Raw genomic sequence first — 23,222 nt, forward strand, 5'->3', positions numbered from 1 at the left:
TGGTGACTGGGGTCTCTTGAGTGTCTGCAGTTTTCTCCAGAGTTCTCAGGAGCTCTGTGACTAGTACCTTATCACACTAATCAGGGTTGGAATGAGGCGTGCTCTACCTCTCCTCAGGCCTGTGCATGACAGACTGTAGGTCCTCAGGCTTGTTTCCTGTCTGAGCACCTGGGCCAGGGCTGGTGGTTGTGTCTGGTTGCCCCCTCCCCAACCCCCGGGAAGTGTAAGGCTACTAATCATTCAGATGTTCACAAGTCAGAACACGGAGCCTCTCTCCTCTCTGCCACCTACAGATGCACACAGCAGCCATATCAGTAATGCATTCAGGGCAGGATTCTAACATTTCTTTTTTTTAAAAATTTTTTATTAGATATGAGGCTACATATAAAAGCTAACAATTGAAACATTTACTCTGAATATCTGTAGAAAAGACACTTTATGAAGAAGCTAAGGCCAAAAAAAAAAAAAGAAAAAAAAAGGTTACCACCGAATAAAACTTGTTAAAATAATTCTCATCTTTCTTTAGCAATTTCACATAATTTAGATAAATTTGCACATTTTGTCTTTCTGCTAAAAATATAAAAGCATTTACATTAATTCACATGCCTTTCTCCTGTTAATATGTTTTAATGAAGTGGTGTTGGATATTTTAAAGGCTTTTCTAGTATCAAATGAGAGGATATGCTTTTTCTTTTCAGTTTATTTATAGGTAGATTATGTTGATGCAATTGTTATATATCAAATCATACCTGCATCTTGTATCTGTTGAGCTTTACTTTCTGACTGACTATATAGTTAATTTTTGAGAAGGACCCATGAAATACTGAGAAGAATGTATTTTCTTTTGTGTTTGGTTGAAATAGTATATAAATGTCTGTTTAGTTCATTTCATCATAATATCTGTTAGTTTTGTTATTTCTCTGTTTAGTTTTTGTCTGCATGACCTGTCAATTGGTGAAAGTGTGGTGTTGAAGTCTTCCACTATTAATGTGTGGAGTCCAATGTGCTCTTTAAGCTTTAGAATGTTTCTTTGACAAATGAGGGTGTCCTTGTGTTGGGGCATAGATGTTCAGAATTAAGATATCATCTTGATAGACATTTCCTTTGAGGAGTGTAAAGTGTCTTTCCCTTTCTCTTTGGATTACTTTCAGTTAAACGTCTATTTTATTAAGGTGCTCTATATTTAAGCTGTGTAAGCACTACAGATAATTTCGGTTTTTGCCTGAAGTCATTATTTGAGTCTTTCCAGTAAGAACTGACTCCTACTTGTCAGCAGATGAACGTACAGTCTTCAGTAACATGCCTTAGTCCCTCTCAAATGACAGACCCAACTCCCAAGCAGTTCAGACACCAGCCTTTTTCTTCTGCCTCCTTAGAAACACTAGAAGTGGGCAAAAATGATTTTGTCCTAGTGCTCCTTCACTTCCTTGTTGAACTCCTCGAAGCAAGACATGCTCATCTCATTGAAGGTGGCCATGAGTAGAGTCCAGATTGAAATTCAGGAAGTACCCTAGGGTACTGCCTGCTCAAGGCAGGGCCAAAGTAGAGCATCAACTAAAAGTATTTTAGGTAATAAATGAATTTAAGAGAAGGGAAGTACCAGGGCCAGTCCCAAGAGTGACAGACTGCAGTACTGACTTGTAATCAGAGTGTTTTTTATTCATACAAATTTAAAAAATATAATTTCAAGAGATGCAGATCATGTCATTTTTTGTCTCACACATTCTTTTCTAGTATGCCTATGGTTACACAAGTAGAAATATTTTATTATCACCAAAGCCATATCCTTATTCCTAAAATTCTACAAATTATTTTAGCTTCAGCAAGCAAGCAAGCAAGCATGTTACAGCTTGTTCTCAGACTGGCAGCACTTTGTGGTTTCAATATATCTGGATAGAGGAAAGAAATAATCCAAGTCATTCTAAACAAGTCACCCTATTTTAAGCAGTATATCATTAACTTTTAATGGTCAGTTATATTACTTATGTATTTGCACAAGAGTCAGGCTTAGGAATCATTGCAACTGTTACTTATAATCTTATAAGAATGTGTTTAATAAGAGGATTGTTTTGTTTCTATGCTAATTAACATTACAACAATCTGGTATAAACCAAACTTTCCAATAATGACAAATCCTAATACGTTATTCTTCTTACATTCTTTTATGCCACCTATACATGCTATTATATTATCATAGTCTTTCTAACTCTTGTTGCTGAGTTCTTACTATGGGCTTAGTATGTATGTTCTTTTATAGGTTATAATTCTTTTTTTAATAGGTTATAATTCTAAGAAACTCTTCACATACTGTTAAAAAGTCCTAGGCTCTGATCTGTTGTCACTTCTACAGTCCTGCTGAAACTTGTCAATGTTCTTTGAGTTCAAACAAGTCTTTCCACATGGAGAGGTTTAATGAGAGAAAAGTAGAAGAGGGGATAAATAAAGGAGACCGGCCATGGAAGGAATGGGCTTGGCGATGGGAAGAGAAGGGGGGAAGAGCAGGGAAAAGAAGAGAGCAGAGAGCAAGAGCAAGATCAAACAATTCTAATTATTTTGTTTCACGAATTTGCGTAGGGGCAGTAACAATCTCCAAAAAAGAAATGAGACTTCAAAGTAGGATCAACTAGGGTTACTTCCTTGAGAGCAGTGGGTAGTACACTCAAGACTTTCTCAGGGAATTAAAGATGCAATTTTCTCAAGAAAAGGCATGGGCAAATCACTACACTAATCGTTCCCCAGAAGTGTAGCACACAAAGACTCTAGAATGGCTATTCCATCTTGTTTCTTGGGTCCATTTACTTGGAAATCTCTTTTGCAGCACTTTATTATGAGGTAATGGCTATCTTTATTGTTGAGGTGTGTTTCTTGTTTGCAGTAGACTAATGGATCCTGGTTTTTCAGATCCATTCTGTTAGCCTGTGTCTTCTTACTTGGGGAAGAGCCCTTGGATTTTTGAGAGATATTAATGATCAGTGCTTGTTATTTCCTGTTACTTTGACATTACTCTTGTTTGTGTGTGTGTGTGTGTGTGTGTGTGTGTGTGTGTGTTTAGGTGTAGTATGCCTCCTTTGCTTTTGCTAGTATGCAGTTACTTATTTCCTGTGTTTTCTTGAATGTAGTTATCCTCCTTGGGTTGGAATTTTCATTCTGATATTCTCTATAGGACAGGATTTGTGGATGGATATTGTTTGAATTTGGATTTCTTTTGAAATATCTTCCTTCCTACTTTTATGGTGATAGAGTGTTTTGCCTATTGAGTTTAATGTTCTTGGTGAAAGTGGCTAAGTCTTCATATCATCGTATGATTTGTCTATATATGCCATATATATATATATATATATATATATATATATATATATATATATAGTCTGTTTATGTCCTGCCTTTATTTGAAACTTAATCTTCATTATGCATGATTAAGAAGGTTGAAGCTTCAAGAATTGAGTAAGTCATTTAGGTGAATGTTACAGTGACTGAAGAGAACTGATGAGCACTTTCTTCCATAAGATAAAGCACTGAGCACTTCTGCAGTACAAGGGTGTTGTATATAAACAGAGGGGATACTATCACTGGATACAAACCCCTGGCACCTCAATCTTGAAAATTATATCCTCCACAACAAAAGGAATTTTGCTTTCAGTTTACAAATCACTCAGCCTAAATATAACTTTTATCCTCCTGATGTAATTGTCACCTTAGAGTCTAACTGCTGAGTAAACTCACCTTTCTAGCTCATTCTGAACTCTAGGTGGCTGTTCATCTCAGCTGTTCTGGCTCAAATGCTTCTACCTGCTGACTGATGCAACCTGACTTCTCTCATCTTCTGACTGAATTGCTCTGTTTGGACTCCAACTAACTATACAAATCTATTCTGATCTCCTGGTTTCTTCTCATTCTTTGGCTCATTCTGTCTTTGCCTCGGTAAAACCTAGGTAACTAATGCCTATCTACCAGCAAGTTTGTGCTGTTATGAATGTTGTAAGGAAACTTTCTCGTGTGCTATTACTAAGAACTCTCTTGCTAGAGTTGATTGCACATTGTTACGTTCTATGCTTTGGTGTTCTTGGTAACCAATCACAAAAGAATTCAGTTATATCAATTTTGTGTAGTCAGCCACAATAAGCTTGAACCCAAACCAACTGCTTAGCAACACTTCCTACACCTATATATTAGTTTTTATTGTTTCTTACTTTTATTAGCTGCCCCTGGGATATACTTAAACTTAAGAGAGACATCTACACCAATATAAGAAACCACTTGGAGTCAAACTTCCATTTTGAATAGGGATTGAATAAAGTTTAAGTTCCTAAGATCTCTCTGAGAATTGATATTCTACTTGACAGAAAGCGCCATGCACATCCTAGTAGGCTAGTTAAGACATGAATGTTATGTAAGACAAGTCCCCTGCTATAGTAGAATACTCCAACCAATGAGAACAACACAGAGATACAACAAAGAAATGTTTCCAAAGAAATCCCATTTCTAAATATGATTAGTAGAATAACTTGACACAGATTTTTGTGGCCTTCAGGTTTAAAAGCTCTATAAGATTCTGACTGGGGGCGGCAGTCTGCTTCTGAGTGTTGACTGCATCTCTGATCTATCAGATTTACAGTGTGCACTCAAGAAACCAGGCCTGTTTGGCTGAAATTAGTGTCTGAGTGCTGATTCCCAGAACACAACAACCTGCGTCTAGCTTGTTCTCTCTGATATTTGTCTCTGTAAAACTCTCCTGGTTAAAAAACTGCCTCTGCACTCCAGGAACTAACCTACCACCAACCAAACGGCCTGAACAGAACTGACTGACTCTCTGCCTGCACTGCTCTTAAATAGTGTTTCTTTACTGTTCTCATGAACTGAGTATATACTATCTCTAACACATTCTCTCAAATCTTTCTCTGATTCATTATTTTGTCAGCTTCTCAGATAGACCTCACTTTCACATAGCTGGTTCTTTCTACAAACTAACCTTACCTCAATTGTTTGAGATTAAAGTTGTGGACTAAAGTAGATTCTTCCAGTCAGAGCATCCACATTGTTGGATTAAAATTCCTCTACATCTCAGTATTTGGGTTTTTTTGTTTAATTTTTTGATTGATGTTTTGGTTTGCCTGAGAAATTAAGATAATTTGGCTTCTGTTGTTTTGCTTCATGACAAAAATGACATAATTTACCATATATGAAAATCACTTATAAGTATGTGGTCCTCTGCTACAGACAGCCTTGAAGGATAGTAAATATTGTCTTATGTATGTGTATAGAAAACATGCATATTTTCCATTAGTTATACTTTTTCTGAAGTAATTCATAATCATTAAAATGTTTTGTTGATTTGATTTAAAAAAAAAACAGCAACAAGGAAACAAGCAATAAATCAAACAAGGAGAAACGTAAGAAAGATCAGGAAAAGGTTAGAGCACAAATTACTGGGACTGTTCTAAGGCAAGTGTTTGTTAGTACCATGCACTCACAATTGTCTTGGCAAGCACAGCCATAAGCATCACAGCAACCCAGAGGGGAGAGTAGCCAGAGACAAAGACTGTGGATTCACTTCAAGAATGATTTATTTTTTAGGAGAGCTTGAGCAAATATCATATTTGACCCATATCTTAATTCTTCTGCAGCTTTTGTTTTCCCTGAAAGGCATTCTCTTGTGTCTTATCTCTTGCCTTACAATGTTCCACAGTCATGAGCTATCTCTTGCTCATTGTCTGAGATCAAGTTAGGAACTGTAGACCATCTGGGCCCCAAATGTTTGCAAATGAACCCACTTTAAACTGAGACACAATTCAGAAGTAACAGGATAGGAAAGAATCACAATGCAATCTGGGTATAAATGTTACAGGGTACATGCTGTTCTCTACAGTGACAGTTGCTAAAACCTTAGGGCTCGAGGACAGATGCACTACTGTGCACATGTGGCATGCAGTAAATCAGAAACACAGGTGGGCACTATAACTGCTTCCTTTCACATGTTAGGAATTTCAAATTTTTCAATAGTAAAACAAAGTGAAATATTAAAGAATTATTGCTTGTGTATAAAATATTTATTGATTGATTTCAGTATAGAAGTGTGATTAAATAAGAGGACAGGGCATGAAAAGCATCTCCATAAAAAGTTGAAATAGCTCTGAAGACATTTTTCTGTGAGAAGAGATCAAATATAAAATCTTGTAACATTTTACTTTCATTAACTTATTGTTTTATTAGCTATCACGAGGATAAATTAGAATATATATATATATATATATATATATATATATATTCATGTATAGAATATCAACCTAATAGGGAACAATATTTTTGAAATTTGTGTCAAGGTTTGAGATAATACTATAAAGTAATAATCATCACATTGAGTTTGTAACACCAGAGATTTTTCTACTTCTTTCCCAAATAGTCTCTTAAAAGGTGGCCCAGAGGTCAGCTTACTGAGAGAAAAAAGATTAGTATTGTGTGAAATTGTTCCAGGTATAATTATTCTCTACACCTTTGTTCTCTACACTTAAAACCACATATCTTTGCATCTTTAGAAAGACCCTTTTCAAAAGCAACTTTGTTGTTTAGGAGAACAATACTATATTCCATTAATATCCATTAGCATGCTTTCCCTGATTCAATGTTTAATGTTGAATGAGCTTCACTTAAGAGACAGACTGGAAAAATAGGTACCAGAATGGATGTGTATTCATTCAGCTGTTCCAATATTATATGCTTCCTACCTAGCAGAGCAATGCTCAAACAATATAGCAGCACTATTGAGAATAATTACAAAATGAATATCAAGGAAGATATAACTTCAAAAAAGGAAAAAAATAATCAGAATGGATAACAATGTATTTAACATTCATTTATCACAGAACTGACTATTCTACCTATCATGATTTTGTGGTCCATTATGTGACCATTGGTATATAGACATGAGAAATTTAATGAATTAATATGTATTTTAAGTTATCTTAACTTAATAGTAATGGGATGTTGTCTCCTTATTTGTTAATTAAAGTTCAAAGTAATTTTATAACCAAATGTTTTTGGGAATATAGCAAATAATAAGTTTCTCCTTTCTCCCTCATCTACATCTTCTCCAATGTCAATATTTTGCCCATGATTGGCACACTTGTCAACTTGCATCCTCTGTACTGACAAACTATGACTATCCCGGTCTATATCAAATGAAAGCTTCCTTAATGAGGTGTGAGAACTACACTTACCTGTGTGTAGAAAGATAAATATTGAGAATACAGTTAGACATTTTGTTGATATAATAAAATAGTCATGGTTTGTTCTCCAAGATCCATAACTTCACTAGCCTGGGTAGCTATCTAAGTATCAAGTACCAGACATAATTTCCGTTTTTTTAAGCTGATTTTAAGTCCAAGTACAGAAATGTTAGTAAGGCTCTGGGATCATTGTGGAAGAGTAGGCAGAAACATTGCAGGAGCTGGAGAAAAAATTGGTTTGCTCTTACAGTAAGTGGTTTAGAACCTTCAGAACTTTTACATAGATGTTAAGTAGGTATTTTCTATGAATATATAAAAGATAATAATTGAACATAGGGCATTTCCCTTTTATTAATTTTAGCGTTTTAAATTATAATTAATTGATAAAATATTTTAATTCTATAAAATAATTAGAAAGTCAAATGTCTTGAAATTAGGTCTTTTAAACATTGAACACACTGGATATAAAAAAAAGTCAAGTTACACATGAAACAAAACTTCTGTTGTTACAAAATGATTCTGAATTTATTTATGTTCTGATCTGCCACAATTTCTTGCTATGTAACCCTGGCTGATGTGAAAATTGCTATGTAAGCAGCCTCCTCTTGGACTCACTACTCCCCAGCCTCTGATCTCGAGTTCTAGAATTACAAGCATGGGTCACCATCCCCACACTTTATTTTTAAGGTTGTAGAAATAAGTTGCTTATTTTAATTCTGAAAATAAATGCTTAATACTTACATTGATGCCTAAAGGTAAGCTAATTCAGAAATGTATCTTAATTTTAGGCAATAAATATATACATATATATGTATATCAATTTGTTGTATTTACCATTAGGGATAAACACTAAATTATTAATAAATAAATTATTTATTATAGAGAATATCTAATATGATCATATATATTTACAAATACTAACTCTTAATAAAAATTAATTAATAATGTAATTAATTGATTAATAAGTATTCAGGCAAACCTAGGCTAACGATAATGCATTACATTATAGATTATAGCTTACAATGGTGCAAAAATGTTTCCCACATATTCAAAGGGAAGTTTTCTTCAAATTTTGAAGTTGAACATTTTCCCAGATAAGAAATACATTCTATAATTATATTTCTTAATATCCAGTGGCTAAGGAGAGGTGGAGCTCCTATTTACCTAGGTAGTGATGAGGACACCTGCTGGTTCATTTGCATGTTATCCCAATGCCCATATTTCTCCTGGAAATTGATATGCAATAAATTGCACTCAGTATTTAACAATAAAATGTAAGGTTCTCTTTGCATTAAATTAATTTTCTAATGTCAGGCTAATGTTCTATGCACATTTAAGGGCTAAGACTTGCTTGGTGATAAGATACTACTACCGAAGAAATGATGAGTTAGGTTATTCTCAACTGACATGTTTCATAAAGTAGAAAGTTCATATATGTGTATATATGTCAGAGTATATGTGTTTGTTTCTATATGTGTATGCATATGCATTGTGTATATATAAACATATATAAATATATACATATGCAAGTTTGTAGACATACGAAACTACAGAAAGATTTACACATTCCATGTGAAAGAGGATAAATGCGTCTGCATACCAGAAATTTTTTCTAGAAATTATGTTGTCTGTTTACATGATGTAAGGACCATGCATATTGTACTCACAAATCATTGCTCCATATTCTTTTGATTATGAAGGCTTTTGAAGAAACAAAGACACACACACACATATACATATATATATATATATATATATATATATATATATATATACATACAAACACACACACAAACACATACACATACCCATTCTCTCCTTTTCTTTCCTTCTTTCCTTCTTTCCTTCTTTCCTTCTTTCTTTCTTTCTTTCTTTCTTTCTTTCTTTCTTTCTTTCTTTTGAAAACCAGAAAAAAAGTCGACAAATAAGTTCATGCTATGTAATAATTGAATAGCTTAAGTGTTTTTTGATGTATTCTTATACTTTTTACAAAGTTATGTGCAGTAGCTGTTACTTGAAGCATTTTGTTATCTTTTGATAATTATGCTTACAGAATAAGCTTCAATACTAACAAACAAAAAAAGCTTGAATGTTTTTTTTCAAAAATTTGGTGTATTTAAACAAACTCAGTCTCTTAAGGTTAAAAACCTACAGTCTGTATTTCTAAACTGAAGTTACAGTCTTCTACTCTCATTGAATACACTCAACCATGAATATTTCAATCCAAAGTTTTCCAATTATATTATGTATTACTTAATTAACTCATGAAGTCTTTTCATGTATGACAGTACCTTCCAACTGTTAGGGATTTTGTGACTAAGACTAAATTTGTTTTACATTTTAAGGCAGTGACATGTGTTCAATCATCAAAGTGCTCACCAGAAGCTTGCTATGTTCAAATTATGAAGCCATGATTAATGTCTTGTGATGTTTGCTGGTTCTTTATTCATAAATTGATAAATCTGAGAAGTTGATCACCTGGAAAATTAGTTATTAAAGATATTGGAAAGAGTCATATAAAAACAACTTCATATACAAATGTATTTAAGATATTGGTGTGATAAAACTGGACATAAAATAGTCATAATAAAATTAATGATATTTTAAAGATTTCAGGGTCATTAAAGGGCAAGCCTTACTACTGAGAGGATTGGCATATTAGTCTGTTGTGTGAGAATATTCTTTGTCCCAACCACTCACACAGGTTCTTTTCTGCTCCTTACCCAAGCTATTTTCCCACCTCTCACTGAAAGCCACCCCTAAGGGGAAAGGCCAGGCAAAAGCTGTCTTCATACTCTGTACCTTCAGGTAATTCCTCAAAGCTGCGTATCTAAGTTAAATCAAAGGGCGTGCCTGAGGTAAACACACAAACACTTTCACAGAGAGACATAGTCCTGTACAGTTTGGGAGTATCTGCAGTATTTAAACTTTTACAGTTCTACTCATATGTAAATTAACGAATCATTCCGAATGTCTGCATATGGTACCATCATTATCCTATCACTGAAATCAGAACCCCTGTGTCTGGTAGTCTTTTTTTACTTAGAGTGATGTTTTCTGAGTGTACTGCTATAGCTGCAGGTGATAATGTAAACAGCTTAGGCAGTTTGATGACCCAGGCATCCTTTAACCAGAAAAACAAAGAATGCCATACAATTTTATCACTTCGTGCCTAGATATGTAGTGAAAAAAATCAAATCTTTGCAATCTAATAAAGACGTGAAGAGTGACCAGGCTGCAGGGGACAGGATAATACCACGAAGACAAATGAAAATGGTTTGGTATAAGTAGACCGTCCTAACAGCACTTCGTATTTCTTAGAGAAGCTGTTAGAACAGTAAGTTATTTCTGAGTCTGCATTGGCAGCAGTATTAATGTTAACAAAAAAGTAAGTCTTATCGTTGCCTTGATTTAGAAGCCTTTTTGGCACAGAGCGGGTTTTACTAATAACAAAATATTATTTCTTTGTGTAAATCAAGATTTTAGTATTTAATTCTGAAATTTTTTTCTTAATTCACAAATTCTTTAATTTTCTCTTTGTTATCTTGCAGTAGAGATTCTCAGTTTACAGACTGGAGAGGTGATTTATTTCGAGTAGGTTTCAGTGGATGGGGAAAGAAAGGGCTACATGTCACTGATTTTTGCCAGTGTACAAATAATTTTCTAGTTGTTCTAGCCACATTTACTAGTAGAAAAATCTCTCATCTAGTAACAATGGATGTATGTCTAATACGTTTATAGTATTATTGATGTATCTCTGATTGTTTTGTGTCTTCTATATATTACACTTATTTAAATCTCTGTTCATGTGGGATGAGGACATATAGCTTTCACATAGTAATACACATCTCCAGTTCTTAGATTAATGCTAATCCTGAAGCATGAGTCAGAGAGCTCGGTGATTCTTCTGTTCTCTGAAAGATATGAGAGAAGTTCCATCTCCTATCATTAAGATGATTGGTAAGATCCACCAATGAAAACAGAGGGCCTGTTTTCTGTTTAAGTTTTTCCTTTTTATTTGGGAAGATATATATTATTGATTCTACTTAATTGTTATGAGTGTATTCAGAATTTTCTTTATGAGAAAAATAATTTTAAATTAATGTAGTTCATCAATTTTATGATAAATAGTCCTCTTGGCCTATTTGTTCCATTTTTTATTGTACTTGATACTAAGTAGATCCTCTCTGTCTCTCTGTCTCTGTCTCTGTCTCTGTCTCTCTCCCTCTCTCCCTCCCTCCCTCCCTCTATCCTCTCTCTCCCTCCCTCCCCCTCCCTCCCTCTATCCTCTCTCTCTCTCTCTCTCTCTCTCTCTCTCTCTCTCTCTCTCTCTCTCTCTCTCCAATAGATGAAAATTTGGTTTTGATGGTTTTATTTCTGTGAACTTTATTTTTCTCAACATAATTTAATTATATATATTCATGGTTCATTTTTATTTATGTGTCCATGTGTGTGTTTATGTGAAACTATGCCACATGTCTGTGAGTGATGAAGAAATCAATGAAAAGTGTCTATTTGCCTAGAGATGGAGTTGTGAGTTACCAAGCACAAGCGTGGAGAACCAAACTCTGGCCTCCAGAAGAGCTGAAAATATATTCAATTCCTACTCCTTCCATTGGCTTTTTAATGAGACTCTTATTTTAGATAATTTGCATTTTTATTTGTTTAATGATTCAACTGCAATATGGAGTGAAGTACATTTTCCTACAGTGAATCCTGTATTGCAAAGTATCACTGTGCAGCATTGTGCAAACTTACATTATCCATGATGTGGCTGTGGCTGGGCAGAAATCTTTCACTGCAACATTTTGTGATCTCTCTGCTCTGTTACTTTTTCATACTGTTTCCCATTTTATTATATCTGACAGTTATTCTCCACTGCATTCATTCCTTCATTGTTCTTGTGTTCTTTATGGCATCATACAATATGAGTTATATTTGTCTGTATTTCCACAGACAGTTTTGATGTCACATTTAACATTACACGGAGCCCTTTTGAGAAGCTGATTGGATTGTCATTAATTTCATTGCTCCATGCAAAATTCCAGCTCTTTTAGTGGCCTCCATCACCATCAGTATCTTTCCAACCTCTGTGTGGAAAAAATAAACTGTAACCCTGCCATACCTTCATAAAATATTAATCTGACTTAGAAGTATTTAGAAATAAGCATCTTCACACAATATGGAAGAAAGCTACCTTGTTTCAAATACTTTTTATAAGCTCTGTTTCAAATACTTTTATAAGCTATAAGCACACTTCTTAAGACAGAAGTGGTTGGAAAAATATGAGTAGTGTTGGAATCACACATGTCCCTAAACTCATTAGCATTAACATCCATTCACAAACACACACATGGGATTCTCTCATTCTTGTAGGTGAACATCCTTTGGAAATTGATTCATGAAAAGGTTAGGGCACATCTGATCACCTCCATTCTCTTGGGGATACTTTATCCTCAGTTAAGTGAAATACAATGAGTTCAAGGGCTGTGAAATTTCTAATTAATTTAATAGTTTTTAGAGGATATCTCTATGGGTGATTGATGCTTTGCTACTCTCAGTTTTCTTTGAGGCTGGGAATTTTAATTAGTCCTCTGTGCTTTAGATATTCATCTTCTAGAAACTAAATGCATATGTCTCCTGGTATCTACTTTAACACCAAGTTACTATGCTTTCATATCCATGTTTCTAATTAGTTCATTTGCACATCTGTATACAATTAGCCTCCTTCTAATGTGAAGTTCAACCTATGAAGCACTGTTTGGAGGTTTTATTTTTTAATTTACTTTCTGTGAAAATTGGTTTACTATGTTTCCAAGTCACCATGTTTCATTATTATTTTACTAATATTAATTCATGTAGCACTTGTATCCATATTTTCATTTTAAGAAAGATTAGGGTATATATTAACCTATATATTCTCACATAAGGGACTTTATTTTTTTATTAACTTGAGTATTTCTTATTTACATTTCGAGTGTTATTCCCTTTCTCGGTTTACGTGCCAACATCCCCCTAACCCTTCCCCCTCCCCTTCTCAGTGTGGGTAGTATGGATCTCTAGGTGATTCCTACAACGGTGGTCCTATTCTCAGTTCAGTGGTTTGCTGCTGGCATTCGCCTCTGTATTTGCTGTATTCTGGCTGTGTCTCTCAGGAGAGATCTACATCCAGCTCCTATCTGCCTGCACCTCTTTGCTTCATCCATCTTGTCTAATTGGGTGGCTGTATATGTGTGGGCCACATGTGGGGCAGGCTCTGAATGGGTGTTCCTTCTGTCTCTGTTTTAATCTTTGCCTCTCTATTCCCTGCCAAGGGTCTTCTTGTTCCCCTTTTAAAGAAGGAGTGAAGCATTCACATTTTGATCATCTGTCTTGAGTTTCATGTGTTCTAGGCATCTAGGGTAATTCAAGCATTTGGGTTAATAGCCACTTATCAATGAGTGCATACCATGTGTGTTTTTCTATGATTGGGTTACCTCACTCAGGGTGATATTTTCCAGTTCCAACCATTGCCTATGAATTTCATAAAGTCATTGTTTTTGATAGCTGAGTAATATTCCATTGTGTAGATGTACCACATTTTCTGTATCCATTCCTCTGTTGAAGGGCATCTTGGTTCTTTCCAGCTTCTGGCTATTATAAGTAAGGCTGCTATGAACATAGTGGAGCACGTGTCTTTTTTATACGTTGGGGCATCTTTTGGGTATATGCCCAAGAGAGGTATAGCTGGATCCTCTAGCAGTTCAATGTCCAATTTTCTGAGGAATCTCCAGACTGATTTCCAGAATGGTTGTACCAGTCTGTAATCCCACCAACAATGGAGGAGTGTTCCTCTTTCTCCACATCCTCGCCAGCATTTGCTGTCACCTGAGTTTTTGATTAGCCATTCTCACTGGTGTGAGGTGAAATCTCAGGGTTGTTTAGATTTGCATTTCCCTTATGACTAAAGATGTTGAACATTTCTTTAGGTGTTTCTCAGCCATTTGGCATTCCTCAGCTGTGAATTCTTTGTTTAGTTCTGAACCCCGTTTTTTATAGGGTTATTTGTCTCCCTGCGGTCTAACTTCTTGAGTTCTTTGTATATTTTGGATATAAGGCCTCTATCTGTTGTAGAATTGGTAAAGATCTTTTCCCAATCTGTTGGTTGCCGTTTTGTCCTAACCACAGTGTTTTTCGCCTTACAGAAGCTTTGCAGTTTTATGAGATCCCATTTGTCAATTCTTGATCTTAGAGCATAAGCCATTGGTGTTTTGTTCAGGAAATTTTTTCCAGTGCCCATGTGTTCGAGATGCTGCCCTAGTTCTTCTTCTATTAGTTTGAGTGTATCTGGTTTGATGTGGAGGTCCTTGATCCACTTGGACTTAAGCTTTGTACAGGGTGACAAGCATGGATCAATCTGCATTCTTCTACATGTTGACTTCCAGTTGAACCAGCACCATTTATTTTTTATACTTCAGTTTTTTATTTTTGTATTCATATGTGCAGGGAAACATGTATGACATACCCTCCGATTGAAGTTAAAAAAAAAAGAAAAAGAAATGAAAAATAAAGCTCTCAGTCAGTTTTGTGTCTTCTCCATGTAGAATATGGAAAGGAACTCACATTCTGTTACCTAACAGCAATTACCTTCTCCTGCTTAGCCATAATTTTTGATACAAAAAGCGTTTTTAAAGTATTTTATAAAAACATTTTTGCTAATAACAAACTGTTTGAAGAAATATTATGCTAAAACATTTAAATCCAAGTCTGGAGTACTAAGTTTATACTTGAGAACTTTTTGGTTTATAACAAGGTTCATGATTAAAGAGGCTAAGTAAAGTTGTAGTTTTCAGGTTTTCTAGAAGTAGTAGTGATTTAGGAAGTTCATAAGGTAGGGTAGTAAAGTAATGCTTACACACACACACACACACACACACCAAAATCACATCTGAAAACAAAATAACAGGTTTCTTTCTTTCTTTCTTTCTTTCTTTCTTTCTTTCTTTCTTTCTTTCTTTCTTTTTTTTGAGAAGTTGTTAATTGGAGTTACCTCCTGGGTTATGGATGGGGATTCCTGTCCAGTTTCTCTCTCAGTTCTGGGGCCACAAATGACTTAGATGTATGCATGTCCTGCATATGATGTCATAATCTCTTAGTACTCACCTGTGCATTATTCCTGCTGTATAAGAAAGACATATTTTCTTGGTGCTATTCATCCCCTGGTTCTTATGATCTTTCCTTCTCCATTTCAGTCCCCTCCTCAAATATCACTAAATGAAATAGAGGATAAAAAGAGAAAAGAAATAGAGGATATACTTGCTCAAATACTTTGTGCACATCCTCTTCTATAGGTAACTGACTTCTTATCAGAATGAAGAACTAGTTCCTCAATAAAATATAACTAGTTGAATCAATCTTCAATCTGAAAATAAATAAAAAATCAGCCAAGAGTTAGCTTTTGTGTCAACTGAACCTGGAACAGGAAGGATTTGTCCATTTGAAGCAGGGACACTCTGATGCACAGACAAAAATATATGCTGTATACTCCTCACACACTGACATACAGACCTATATCTGTGTCAGGAGTGCAATAGCTGGACAATACTTTTTCAGTTACATAATACTTTTTTGGTGTGTCTCTAAGTCCCCCAATTTTTATAGGAAATTCACATAAAGAGTATAAAAATAACTATGACCATATTATAGCTACAAATGTGAAAATAAATGTGAAACTATAGAATGAATCAAGCAACTGAAAATCAGGATACCCTACCAGAGGATGAAATTCAAAGATACATGAAGAAGCAACATGTTATAGTTCTCCATTTGTGCTACAAAACCAATACATTCCTCTTCTCTGTTCCTGTCTTTGACTGAGTAATACACAGAATTCCCTAGGCAGACAGACTCAAGAGGATGATACATACAAATAATCCTCCTCTTATCCCCATGGGAGCATTCTATAGTTGCCCCTAAGGACAGCAAAATATGGAGACTTAGTACTATTCATAAAGGGTTTTACTACCCATTAGAACTTATACATATTGCTTGTATAGTACAAAATATACTGTATCATTTATATCTAACAATGTAAATGTTATATACATAATTGTTGTACTGAAATGTTTAAGAAACATTGACAAGAGTACTTCTGTTTATGTCTAGTAAAGGATAATTCTTTAATAATAACTCCCTGCTCTTGGTTGTGGTTCAGAATTGGTTGAAGCAGATTATTTGCTTTATGTATGTGTGGAGTGAAGGGTGGGAGGACAGAGAGAGACTCAAATCAACTTATATCCACCTATTGATTGGCTCACGTGTTTATGTAAATTAGTAAGTCATCAATCTACAAGACACTCTGTCAGACTGGAGACATCTGGCCAGGAAGTGATATTATCATGTTGAGGCATAATTCCTCAGGGAAATTGAGCTTTATAATTACTAACTTTCAACTGATTGGATGAAGCCAGGATTGTAGAAAGTAATCTACTTAAAGTGGATTGATTATAGGTGTTATCCACATCTAGAAAATGCCTTCACAGCAGTACCAAGATTAGTGCTTAATCAAATGACTGAGTACTATAGCTTACCTAAGCTGACACATTAAAACCCTTTTACAGTTTTTCCATTAACAACTTTGTACCCATAAGTAACAACTTGATATATGAATTGTTTCTTACACTACTGCTGATTGAACCAAGAGTTTCCTGACCACTAGACAAACACTCTATTACTGAGATACACACATAACATTCTATCTAGTTTTTATTTCAAGTCAAAGTCTCACTATATTTCTCAGGTTGGTTTTCACATCACCTGATACAAACAAAGCCTTAAACTCATGGTTCCCTTGCCTTAGTCTCCCATGGAACTTAGATAACAAATTCAGACTTCCATTTAATATATAACTTTCCTATACAACTGAACATTTTCTGTCCCATATCTCTGAAAGTATGAATGGCTTATGAAAATAATTTTTCTCCTCAGTAATTCTGCATTTTAAATAATGAAACATAAAATCTAGCATTATAATGCTTGATATTTTAGACTGCAAGGAAATGGAATAAATGTTAATATATGTAATGAACACATCATCTATTCCTATAAAAAAAGGAAAGAGTATTTCATAGCAATCACAAAGTTATCTGGGAACCTGAAAAATTTATTGTTTGTTAGTAAGATAAAAAGAAGGACCAGGTATTGGAAGGGACAGGAGAGAAGTTCAGAGGGTCAGGAAATCAAACAGACCTATGTAGCAGTGGAGAATGGGGAACTGTGGGTAGTTCCAGATGCCAGGGATGTGAGAGGCTTCCAGGACCTAACATGGATTACTTTAGAAGAAATACCTGATAAAGGAGAGATACAAACCGGAGATAGGCACAACCCCAAGTGGAGGAATGGGGGCACCCACCCTTCTCAAAATTGTTAACTAAGAAATGTCCCTGTCCAAAGTAAAGACAAGGACAAAAAATGGAACAGAGACTGAAGTAAAGGCCATCCAGAGACTGCCCCACCTAGGGATTCATCCTATCTGCAGATACCAAACCCTCACACTATTTCTGATACCAAGAAGTACTTGCTGACAGGAGCCTGGTATGGCTGTTCCCTGAGAGGTTCTACCAGTAACTGACCAATACAGATGCAGATACTCACAACCAGCCATTGGGCTGAGGCCCCAGACCCCAATGGAAGAGCTTGGGGAATGAATGAAGGAGCTGAAGAGGATTGCAACCCCATAGAAAGAACATTATCAATGAAATGGACCACCCAGAGCTCCCAGAGACTAAAATATCAACCAAAGAATATACATGGAAAGAACCATGGCTAGAGATACATATGAAGCAGAGGATGGCCTTACCTGACTGTGGAGCCTTGATGCCCTAGAGAAGGGGGATGCTAGAATGGTGAGACATGAGTGGGCAAGTGGGTGAAGGAACACCCTTATAGAAGCAAAAGGAATAAGGGAGAGGGGATGTGATTGGGGCTTGTAGGGGTAATTGGAATGGGGGATATCATTGAAATGTAAATGAATAAAATTATTAATAAATAAAAATATTCATTTTCTATGCTAACTTCCTCATCAATGAAGGTCTCAGCTCCTATGTTATCTTTCCACTTGAATAAAGAGATATCTGAGATAAATGTTGGAGACTGTCCTTTCTAAGTGACTCAGTTGGTCTAAATCTCAGAGGTAGCTCAGCTGGTCTCTGCTTCTTTCATGCAGTTAGTTGGTCTGGTGTCTAAGTCTTCTTTGCATCCCACATACCTGAAATTCTTCTTTGCTACATGGATCCTCTATAGTGATGCTCCACAATATTTATTGTTTACTTTTGGTACAGAGGAGCCTAGTGAATCTGGTGTGTTTCAGGTACCTTCCAAACATATTTTGACTTGTTTCCCTTATGCCTTAAGAAATTTCTCTGCAGAGTGAAATGTTTAAATTTGGGGGGAAACTACTACGTAGCACTAATGCATCAGTATATTGGTATAAAAGTGTAAATGTGATTATATCTCTAATTGCAATAGGTTACAGTGAGATATTTCTAGCCATTAATATTGTTAGACATTTCTTTTTTTTAAGAACCATACATTCCACTATCTTAAGCTCGTTTATTTCACTGTTCAGTTAGATACACATGCATACAGTTTTCAGAATTCCTAGCCTAGAAGTTTGTAGCAGGTGATGCTACACATATTTTCAAACTGTTTTGATCTGCTTAAGTACTACAGATTTTGTTATGAGCATCTATTTAATATCCCACCAAAGTCCATGTTAGTTTCATAATTTCTTAGTCTTTATATAAAATTTTGTCCATATTTCTAATTTTGTATTACATTTTTGTCATTTTTTGATTTGTTATTTCCTGTAATTTTTTCTTTTATTGGATATTTTCTTTATTTACATTTCAAATGTTATTCTTTCCCAGTTTCCCATCTGGCAACCCACTGTCCCATCCCCCTGCTTCTCTGAGGGTGCTCCCACACTACCCACTATCTCTCTCCTCCCTGCCCTGGCATTCACTTCATATATATATATACATGTATATATATATATACATATATATATATATACATGTATATATATATATATAATCTTGTTGTAAGGCAATATTAATGAAGTCTCCAAATAATGCATAAAACAGAGTTAGCACTGGCTATTTCTTGTTAACAAATGAACCTTCCAGTTCCAAGACATGGTAACATCCAATTGAGTCATTGGCCAAAGGTTCCCATGGAAATATCAAAACAACATAGGTCAAGGTAGTAGTTTGTTTTTCACAAATAGAGGCCAAGGCCCCATTGCTGAAGATAACATCCTCATAACTCAGTCAACATGGGGCAGACAAACTAGTGCCTACATAAGACTTTTAACCCAATTGTCTAGAGTCTTTGACATGGTTATTAGACATAAATGCAACCGCATACTTTTTTTAATATATACAAAGTTGTCTAGACTGCAAGATATGTTAATGGAATGCAAACGTAAAATGTGTGTATGAGGGTAGCCAATCAATGTCTGAGTTAAGACACAATTCATGAGATTGAACCCAAACCTCACAATCTCACAATGCTTGGGTAACCAGCAACTCAAAAATATATAGCCCGAAAAACAATGGTAAAACCAAATTCTACTAGTCTCAAAAAAAAGAAGTTGTGATAAAATGACTCCTAATGGTAATCTGCTATTCTTATAAGTCATTGCTTTATTCAGTCATCACCAGAAAAGCTTCCTCATGCAGTAGATAAGAACAAATCCTGAAACTTACAGCTAGACATTATACAAAGAGAGAACATAAGATTCCTCCTCTTAGAGCTAACTGAACCCTGGGGAATAGAAGGAAGAAATAATGAAAGAGCCAGGGGTTGGGTTGAAGTTTTTGAGATGCCTGTGTGGCCTGATTTCTCAACAGCAGGAGGTACCTGTCTGTACAGGTTCTGTCTCTTGGCTAGGTATTTCTGCTAATGTTATCCCTGTTGGGTCCTGGGAGCCTCATACTCCCTTGGCATCTGAGACGTTCTAGTGGCCATCCCCAGTTCCCCAATCCCCATTGTTACACATTTCTGTTCAATTTCACCTTTCTCTTGTCTCTTCTCATGCCTGATCTTGCCTTTCCCATTTCTTTCCTCCCTTTTCTTTCTCCCTCCCAGTTTCCTCCCTTCCTCTATCTCCAGTGATTGTTTAATTCCCCTTCTAAGTAGGATTAAAGCATCTGCTCTTAGGTCTCCCTTCTTGTTAAGCATCATATGGTCTGTGTGCTGTATCATGAGTATTCTGAGCTTTTGGGCTAATATCCACATACTATGTGTGTTCTTTTTTGTCAGGGTTACCGCACTCAGGATGATACTTTTCAAGTTCCATCAATTTGCCTGTGAATTTCATAAAGTCACTATTTTTAATAGCTGAGTATTACTCCAAAGGAAATGCAGAGACAAAAAAAATGGAGCAGAGACTATAAGAAGAAAGGCCATCCAGATAATGCCCCACCTAGGGATCCTTCCCACCTTCAGACGTCAAACCCTAACACTATTATTGATGCCAAGAAGTTCTTGCTGACAGGAGCCTAGAATAGCTGTCCCCTGAGTGGCTCTGCCAGAGCCTGACCAATACAGATATGTATGCTCACACTCAACATTTGGACTGAGCCAAGGACCCCAATGGAAGGGTTAGAGGAGAGACAGAAGGAGCTGAAAAAGGTTATAACCCCATAGGAAAAACAAAAATATCAATGTACCTGACAAGCCAGAGTTCCCAAGGACTATACCACCAAAGAGTACACATGGAGGGAACCCATGTCTCCAGCTACATATGTAGTAAGGATTGCCTTATCTGGCGTTATTGAAAGGTGAGGCCCTTTGTCCTGTGGTGGCTTGATACCCCAGTGTAAGAGGATGCTAGAAGTGTGAGGCAGGAATTAGGAGTAGGGAGATTACCTCCATATAGGAAAAGTCAATGTGGGGTTGGATAGGAGGGTTGTAGAGGGGAAACCTGGAAGGGGGATATGTGAAATGTAAATAAATAAAATAACCAATTTAAAAAAAGAGCCAGAGGTTAGTGAAAATCAGGAGAAAATGTCTTATAAATCAACTGAGCAAATCAAATATGAACTCAAAGAGACTGAAGTAATATGGTTTATTTTATTTTCAATAAATAAAAAAAGATTAATAAACATTTATATGGTGAACTGTGGGCATGAACAATTACTATTATTTACAATGTGGAATGCATAAAGTGTTTATAACTATAACATGAAGATAAAAGTTTTAGAAATGTTTTTATATGTATATCTACTATGTGTATGGATGCCTGTAGAAGCAAGAAATGTGTGTTAAATCCCGTGGAGGTGTAGGTACAGGAGGCTGTGAGCAGGGATGCTAGTCCAGCTCCTTTGGTAGAGTAGTAGTCCTAACCATTAAGCCATTACTCCAGCCAAGAAGTACTTACACAATTCCATATTGCTCTTCATCCCTTGTCATTTAAACAAAAGCTCTCTCAGTCTTTGTGTTGTCCTTTTATCTTATTTTATCTTATGTTTATCGCTTGCATGAGAAATGGTTACTTCATATTAATATTTTGAAATTTTAATTCCATATTAATGGTTTTTTATTGCATGTATTAATTTGAATTAGATAACACATACCATAAGTAAATGTGTAACTATTTATCAAATAATTCCATACGATAATACTATTAAGTATTTTTTATGTATTTACATTATTATTCTTAATATAATAGGAACTGTGTAATCTAAACTGTTTCCATCTTTGTTAAAAATATGAGAAACTGGAAATGTATAGGTGGTATTTAATTTTATAAGCTGAGAATATAGTGCTTCCATTCAGATTCCTTAGAGTATGGTATTTATTTTTTTCAGAATCCATTATTTTTAATAAAATAGCTGAATAAAATTTGAAAGATAAAGATTATGAAGTCAGTTTGATATTTCAGAAATACTACTTTCAAATTATTTCCAGTTAAGATCTTTTATAGTAGGTGAACATATTTCCCTCATCATTATTTTAAACGTTTTTTTGGTAAATTTTCTGTAAAAGAATAATTCTGGTATGTATAGTTATAAGAAACAAGTATTATTTCAAAATAACAGAAGAAAGTCTTTGGTACAAAATTAAAACACTGTATTATCATACTTATAGTTTAAAAGCTTCATGAATTTTTGTGTAAGGATTACACTAGAATAAAGTCTCAGGAATAATTGTGTGTACCTGACCAAAACCTTTAAACTCAAGCTTTTTATTTCACTTTCACACACTTTATAGATTTGTTCTGTGTGTATGATTAAGGGACATGAGAATGAGAGGTGAGAGATTTCTAGTAAATACAATTACTGTGCTTGACAAGCCTTGAAGAGCTCAACAGTGTCACAGGGCTGTAACCTCGAGTAATAATTCTGATATCACAAATGTCTCCTGTGAGACAGCGAGAGAGGTAGTGAAGGCTTCTCTCCAGAAATTACAGGAAGTAATTGAAGGCTAAACTGAACTCTTGGCTGGAGTGATAACAGCCTTTGCTGGTGATTTTTGTTATGCTTCAATCACTTACATTTCAATTATGCTGTTCTAATTCCAGCTCTCCTCATCCTGTTAAACACACTCAATAGCTGTCTTTTTCTTATTACCCATGTATTAAAAATAAAAGCAAAGCAAATGGCTCTTTCCCAGGCCAGAGTAGCTAAGAGGACTGATGGCAGACTCAAGTGATGCTTATATTTATGAGAGTATCAGACCAGCCACTCACATACATGCTGAATAACTATTCCTGTCTTGTGGAATATCCTTTAGGAGTTTTTTTTTCCAAGTGAAAGCGTCGATGTGTTTGGAATTGGCACATATGTGCCGAAAGTTTGTTTCTGTGTAGAGTAGATTTAAATAACCCTAGAGATTCTATTAGAATGATCAGAAAATACCAAGAAACCAAGCTCAAAATTTCCATTTCCATTTTCGTTTCTCCTAGTTTCTTGGTGTATACTTTTCTTTATATTAATTTTTAAAGTGTAAGATGTA

The 23,222-nt window shown here is 35.3% G+C and overlaps 1 pseudogene; it reads right to left on the reverse strand.

The window, feature by feature from the left end:
- Positions 1 to 220: 220 nt before the first annotated feature.
- LOC120101345 (small nucleolar RNA SNORA17) lies at positions 221 to 333 on the reverse strand (annotated as a pseudogene).
- Between the last annotated feature and the right edge of the window lie 22,889 nt (positions 334 to 23,222).

Source organism: Rattus norvegicus, chromosome 2, assembly GCF_036323735.1.
Source record: "Rattus norvegicus strain BN/NHsdMcwi chromosome 2, GRCr8, whole genome shotgun sequence".
NCBI classification, from domain to species: Eukaryota; Metazoa; Chordata; class Mammalia; order Rodentia; family Muridae; genus Rattus; species Rattus norvegicus.